This window comes from Triticum dicoccoides, chromosome 1B (genome assembly GCF_002162155.2).
Source record: "Triticum dicoccoides isolate Atlit2015 ecotype Zavitan chromosome 1B, WEW_v2.0, whole genome shotgun sequence".
NCBI classification, from domain to species: Eukaryota; Viridiplantae; Streptophyta; class Magnoliopsida; order Poales; family Poaceae; genus Triticum; species Triticum dicoccoides.
In genome coordinates this window covers 397,111,018-397,117,671 of record NC_041381.1, presented here as the reverse complement: position 1 = coordinate 397,117,671, position 6,654 = coordinate 397,111,018, and the positions used below count along the sequence as shown (strand labels likewise).

General features: G+C 44.3%; 1 pseudogene; it reads right to left on the bottom strand.

Annotated features, from left to right (window-relative positions):
- Positions 1-5,844: 5,844 nt before the first annotated feature.
- LOC119350412 lies at positions 5,845-6,446 on the bottom strand (annotated as a pseudogene).
- Positions 6,447-6,654: the final 208 nt, after the last annotated feature.

Below are 6,654 nucleotides of genomic sequence, written 5' to 3'. Positions count from 1 at the left end.
CAAATAATAAACGTGACATGATATGGCCAATATCACATAGCTCCTTTATCTCCATCTTGGGGCTCCATGATCATCTTGTCACCGGCTTGACACCATGATCTCCATCATCATGATCTCCATCATCGTGTCTCCATGAAGTTGCTCGCCAACTATTACTTCTACTACTATGGCTAACGCGTTTAGCAATAAAGTAAAGTAATTTACATGGCGTTTCTTGATGACACGCAGGTCATATAAAAGAATAAAGACAACTCCTATGGCTCCTGCCGGTTGTCATACTCATCGACATGCAAGTCGTGATTCCTATTACAATAGCATGAACATCTCATACATCACATATAGATCATTCATCATTCATCACAACTTTGGCCATATCATATCACAAACCACTTGCTGCAAAAACAAGTTAGACGTCCTCTAATTGTTGTTGCAAGTTTTACGTGGCTGAATTAGGGTTCTAGCAAGAACGTTTTCTTACCTACGTTAAAGCCACAACGTGATTTGTCAACTTCTATTTACCCTTCATAAGGACCCTGTTCATCGATTCCGCTCCAACTAAAGTAGGAGAGACAGACACCCGCCAGCCACCTTATGCAACTAGTGCATGTTAGTCGGTGGAACCGGTCTCACGTAAGCGTACGTGTAAGGTTGGTCCGGGCCGCTTCATCCCACAATACCGCTGAAGCAAGAAAGGACTAGTAATGGCAAGAAAGTTGACAAATCTATGCCCACAACAAATTGTGTTCTACTCGCGCAAGAAGAACTACGCATAGACCTAGCTCATGATGCCACTGTTGGGGAACGTTGCAGAAAACAAAAATTTTCCTACTCGTTTCACCAAGATCATCTAGGAGTTCATCTAGCAACGAGTCATCATATGCATCTACATACCTTTGTAGATCGCGTGCGGAAGCGTTCAAAAGAACGGTGATGATGTAGTCGTACTCGACGTGATCCAAATCACCGATGACCAGCGCCGAACGGACGGCACCTCCGCGTTCAACACACGTACGGGACGGGATACGTCTCCTCCTTCTTGATCCAGCAAGGGGGAAGGAGAGGTTGATGAAGATCCAGCAGCACGACGGCGTGGTGGTGGATGCAGGGCGTCACAGCAGCAGGGCTTCGCCGAGACTACGAGGGAGAGACGTAACGGGGGGGGAGGTGGAGGCGCCAGGGGCTGGTGTTTGAAGTCCCTCCTCTCCCCCACTATATATAGGGGTGCCAAGGGGGGGCGCCGGCCCTAGTAGATGAGATCTACTAGGGGGGCGGCGGCCAAGGGGAGGTTTCCCTCCCCCCCAAGGCACCTAGGGGTGCCTTCCACCACATGGACTCTTCCATGGTGGAAACCCTAGGCGCATGGGCCTATAGGGGCTGGTGCCCTTGGCCCATCTAGGCCAAGGCGCACCCCCTACAGCCCATGTGGCCCCCCGGGATAGGTGGCCCCACCCGGTGGACCCCCGGGACCCTTCCGGTGGTCCCGGTACAATATCGATAACCCCGAAACTTGTCCCGATGCCCGAAATAGCACTTCTTATATATAATTCTTTACCTTCGGACCATTCCGGAACTCCTCGTGATGTTCGGGATCTCATCCGGGACTCTGAACAACATTCGGGTTTCTGCATATACATATCTTCATAACCGTAGCGTCACCGAACCTTAAGTGTGTAGACCCTACGGGTTCGGGAGACAAGCAGACATGACCGAGACGACTCTCCGGTCAATAACCAACAGCGGGATCTGGATACCCATGTTAGCTCCCACATGCTCCACGATGATCTCATCGGATGAACTACGATGTCGAGGATTTAATCAATCCCGTACGCTATTCCCTTTGTCTATCGATATGTTACTTGCCCGAGATTCGATCGTCGGTATCCCAATACCTCGTTCAATCTCGTTACCGGCAAGTCACTTTACTCGTACCATAATGCATGATCCCGTGACCAGACACTTGGTCACTCTGAGCTCATTATGATGATGCATTACCGAGTGGGCCCAGTGATACCTCTCCGTCATACGGAGTGACAAATCCCAGTCTTGATCCATGTCACCCAACAGACACTTTCGGAGATACCCATAGTCTACCTTTATAGTCACCCAGTTACGTTGTGACGTTTGGCATACCCAAAGCACTCCTACGGTATCCGGGAGTTACACGATCTCATGGTCTAAGGAAAAGATACTTTGACATTGGAAAACTCTAGCAAACGAACTATACGATCTTGTGATATGTTTAGGATTGGGTCTTTTCCATCACATCATTCTCCCAATGATGTGATCTCGTTATCAATGACATCCAGTGTCCATAGTTAGGAAACCATGACTATCTGTTGATCAACGAGCTAGTCAACTAGAGGCTCACTAGGGACATGTTGGTGTCTGTTATTCACACATGTATTACGATTTCCGGATAACACAATTATAGCATGAATAAAGATAATTATCATGAACAAGGAAATATAATAATAATGCTTTTATTATTGCCTCTAGGGCATATTTCCAACAAAACCTTCTTCTTTGAATGTCAGGAAGGCTTTCTCGGGGAGAAAGCTGGTTGGGGATCTACTAAACGACCTAAAAGAAAAAGAGGAGACTAACTCTGACCTTTCAAAGCCCTTTCTCATCTGGTTGATAGTAGAAGGTACATACGATGATACTATGGACATAAACGAGGTCGATCATATCTTTAATGATTTCAAACTAAAGCGTACCTAAAGCCTGCCCTGGATATGAAAAAGGGATTTGAGCCAAAAGAAGATGGGGATCTATCACCAGATGAGGAAATGGAAACAACTAAGTATTAGTTAGGTTTAGGTTCAGGAAATGGAAATGGTAACAGCGGCCCAAAAATGGTAAGGTTTTCTTTTCAAAGAAAAAGGAACACAAAAGTTTTGCGAAATCCTTATCTTTCGGCTTCTTAAAGAAGATAGGCCATTACAAAAACAAGGTATAATAGTCGACTTTCCTATCAGGATTTTACAACCTGAATACCAAGGGACCACTATTAGAACAGAGCATAATAAGTAAATGCCGACGCCATCTTTGACTTTTTGGATGGTCGGCGGCGCCATAAACTCGATAACCAGCACCGCGGACTCAAGAAATGGAACTAAATAGAATCCTAAAACAATCTTATTTGAGCACACACGGGACCCACATCAATGAAATTCACACAAGTGGCAATCATCCGAGCAGAGAATGGAGAAGGGAAATATACTTGAAATTGTTTTTTTCCGAATGAGAAAACCTTTGACAAACTCCTTGCAAATCTGTTTTTGCCGGGTACAATAGACATATCTGCTCAGTCACAACATAAGGAACCCCCAATGTTCCTCAAAGCCTACCCGGCCTGACAGCTTTAGTTGAATGATCTGATCCCAAAGCAAGCTTTCTACTTAAATTGCTATGGCTGGCCAACTAATGATAGGACTACCTATCTTGATGCTTTGAATCTGTATTCAGATCTTTTTCCAACTACCGGGAGTACTAATTTCAAGTACAAAGCTCTCCTATGAATATGCTACTGCTCTTACTTTCTACCTGAATCCAAGCATTGAAGCAAGCTCTTTATCGCGCCATAACCGAGTCTCTCATTGCATCTCTGACCAATCCACCCGTCATTGCAAATAACTGATCCTTACTCTTTGATTGTATGTCCATTTTTTCTTGATGTCTGGCTCACCGGATCTGGTACATGAAAAAGCCATTCCTTTTCGCTTTCCTTCAACCACTCAGTATACTTTTTTACTGGAAGAGTCAAGCGAAAGCAATTAGTTTAGAAGGAAGAGGAAGACCTAGGGGGCTTACGTCCTCATTTCACTCTTTTTGCTCCCACGAGACACGACTCAACTACTTTTTACAATTGACAGGGTAGCCCGGAGGTCAGATGAAGGGTCTTCCCCATAAAGATAGATTAGTACTTGGAAGGTTCAGATGAAGGAAGGGCTGAAACAAGGCAAAAAATATTTAATGGGGTAAATAAATATGAGCAATTCGTGAGAATAGCAAACCCCTATCTCTTAAAAAGAAGAAGATATATAGGTCCACGAGTTGAGACAGAGAAGTTCTAACTAATCACGTAGGAGTTTACCCACGAGAGTCAGAGGCTGCATCATCAAAGGGGTATAGACATAATTCAGAAGCACTATGGCCTGAAGGGAAGGGCAGGAACGAAGGGAATCAATGTGTTCCAATTTATCCGGAGTAAGGACATCAACTGAGAAGGGACAAAAAAATAGCATAGACAAAAGGTAGGACCAGATCATGCGAAGAGCTCTTCGCCCTATTGATTAGGAATCTCGATCAGAAACCACCAGGACATGTCTCCCGATAAAAGATGATCCGCACAATGGATGTCAGGCCTTGGCTTTATAAAATCTGATTTGATCCGCATTAGAGGATAAGAATACAGATAGGTTGACTAAGAAGATCTTCAAATTGTCTTACCTAAAAAGATGAGTGATTCAAAGGAATACCTAAAGAATAGAATAGAATAGAATAGAATAAACACATGCCAAAGGTGGGTGCTAGAATAGTAGTTGATAGAAGTTCTAGTCACTTAAAAGAATAATCACTACTTAACTTAATTAGATTGTAGAAGATAAGCAAGCGGGTTCAGACAGTTAGTCCTATTTGAAGGTAAGAAGTTCGGGTAGTAAGGGCTAGGTTTATATAGGGGCTATATTTTTGATAAACATATGGTCTTGCTCATTTCTCATCAAGGAATGGAGATTGGGTTGGTGTTTGGAAGGGGGATTCAGTAAACTGACCTTGGCCAGTAAGCAGAAAAAGGACTAACGTCTTGGGTCGCGCTAGCGCACGTACTCTTCTTCTGCAAGACTCCATCCAAATCTACCACTTACTTGTTGGTTGGTGTTCCATTCTGTTATCTTAGACTATGCTGCCTTTTTCAATTCCATTCTTCGTCTCCCTAGTCGAAGTCTTCTTGCTGGCCCAACCCAACATGCATTTTAGAGTGTCGTGCCAGGGTGATAGGCGCTCCAGCAGTCACGCATGATCGCCAGAGCCTTTCTTGGCTATGCAAATATAGGGCCGGAATAAGTGCAAGATCCTCAACAAAATGGATTAAGGTGGGCTTCGAATTTTTCATAATTATTTTCTATCTTTTCATCAAGTTCTTGTTTGATCTGCGACTATTATCACAATATCCCTCCTTTTAGGGTTAATGCTATCAATGGTGAAACGATCATTCGCTATCATTTTTTTGGAAGAGATTTTTTGAATGGGAGAAAAGTAATGAAACCCGCGATGGCTACTGAATAAGCTCCTTTGATTGTTTTTATAATAAACCCTTTGACCTTTTTCTTCGTTCGCCAAATCTTCTTTAGTTCTATCCAAGCTTGGTTTTGTCTGAATCTTTGTGGAAGAAGAAGCGGTTCACCAGCCACTACATCCAGGGATCCCACAAAATCATTAAACCTGGCGGCTGCTCGCTCTTTGATCAGTGATTCACCGGCCACTAGATCGATGAAGAATCTCTCAAAAATCCGCTTTTTGATCAGTGATTCACCAGCCACTACATTCTTGGATCCCACCTTATTCTCAAACCTAGTGGCTCGCTTGATTGGTAGTCCTGTAAGCTCATCTTTCATACAAATTTTGGGGGTACCAGGGCTTGCATCCATCAAGATTGTGAGGAGTTTCCACTACATAATAAGAAACTAGAATTAGATCTTGGAAATGATCGACTCCAATAGATGCTCATCATAAGATTTTTTTACTCCTATTCCTATTGATCAGAAGTATCCAGCCGCGCCACGCCAGAGTGACTTACGAAGCGCTACGGACTGGGCGAAATCCAACAGCCAGTTGCTGTCTCTAAATAACCAGTGCAACAAGAAGCTTAATTATTCTATAACATAACATAACAGGGTGGGGTTGCGCGTGAGCCGGGTGACGTAGGTGTACAAGAGTACTTCGCGCCACAACCATCTCTTTTTTATAGGTTCTATGGGCCGATGCCTCCTGCTTCATCTGGTAAAAAAGAGTCATAGATACGCCTGTAATTAGAAGGAAGAACCGCCATAAAAATCTTCCTCGTGTATCGTCTATAGCGGAACTATGAACGGGAGCTAACAATCCGGACCGTATTGAAAAGGTTCCTAAGACACAGCATGGAAGAGTCAAAATATTTAGAAGCGTGGTCCAAGAATGAAGAAGTGGTAGAATTACTGAATGAATATGAGCCGTGGCTAATACCCGAGGCATAAAGGATGCATTTTCTACGGGATCCCGAAACCACCAGACACCCCGACCTAATTCATGATGAGCCCACCAACTTCCTGGCAAGATGCCTACGGTTAAAAACAACTGACATGTCAAGATCCAAATTCAAATTGGTTCCTGGTCCTGGTCAGAGACCACCGTGTTCGCGCCGGCGGTCCAACAAAGAGGCAAAGTAGTGGTGTCTTTCTTTCCATTATGAACGACATGCTTCGCCTGCTCCCTCCCCGTGTCCATTAGAGCTCCTGTCCAGAGCGAAGAGAAGGCGAAAAAGCGCCGCTGAAGCAGCACGAGCAGGCTTCTATTGCTATGCAACAATAGAGCAGGTGCATCGCCCACAAAATGTTTGAATGATTGGGTAAAGAGCGAGCTTCTTATATGGGATTCGACACATCCAGCAGAGCG